At 64.5% G+C, this 519-nt stretch overlaps 1 protein-coding gene across 1 annotated transcript in view; it reads right to left on the bottom strand.

Annotated features, from left to right (window-relative positions):
• Positions 1-519, bottom strand: part of JAK1 (Janus kinase 1) — a 110,893-nt gene extending 110,374 nt beyond the window's left edge. The window contains exon 1 of the mRNA XM_019528447.1: positions 457-519. The gene's annotated coding sequence lies outside the window, so the exon portion shown is untranslated. The remainder of the gene's footprint in view (positions 1-456) is intronic.

Here is a 519-nt window from a genome sequence, read left to right as displayed (position 1 = left end):
CAGAGCCCAGAGGAGGCAACGTCCTTACATCCGTATCTTCTGAAAACCTACCGCCTCAGCCCTCCAGCAGGAATAGCTTCTTCCCTGACCCTAACTCCTCTATTTCAGCTTTATAATTAAGCACTTCCCATAACTGCCTCTCTGAGGCCTTTTCCAAGAAGAAACTAACCACAAAAAAAAAAACAAACAACCCTCTGATTTGGGCAGCACTAAAGTGTCTCACCTGAGGCAGCCCCCCCACGAAGTGTCAGGCGGGTGCCCCAGGCTCTCCCGGCCGGGCGGGGGGAGGGGAGATGGTCTCCTCCGTGCCCAAGCCGGCGGCCCCGGGGCCCTGCTTCCCGCCCCTCAGAGGCGCTGCCCCGCGCCCGCGGCGGTAAACAGGATGTCTGCCATGGCGCGGCCCGGGATTCCCCCGCCTCCCCTCGCCGGGCCGGGCTGGGGCCCAGTCGCACTCACCAGCTCCCGCTGGGCGGCGGCAGAGGAGACGGAGGCCGAGGCCGCCCCGCGCCGCTCAGCCGC

Source organism: Gavialis gangeticus, unplaced genomic scaffold (genome assembly GCF_001723915.1).
Source record: "Gavialis gangeticus isolate Ggan-Ray unplaced genomic scaffold, GavGan_comp1, whole genome shotgun sequence".
In the NCBI taxonomy this organism is placed as follows: domain Eukaryota; kingdom Metazoa; phylum Chordata; order Crocodylia; family Gavialidae; genus Gavialis; species Gavialis gangeticus.
This window is presented reverse-complemented; position numbering and strand designations above follow the sequence as displayed.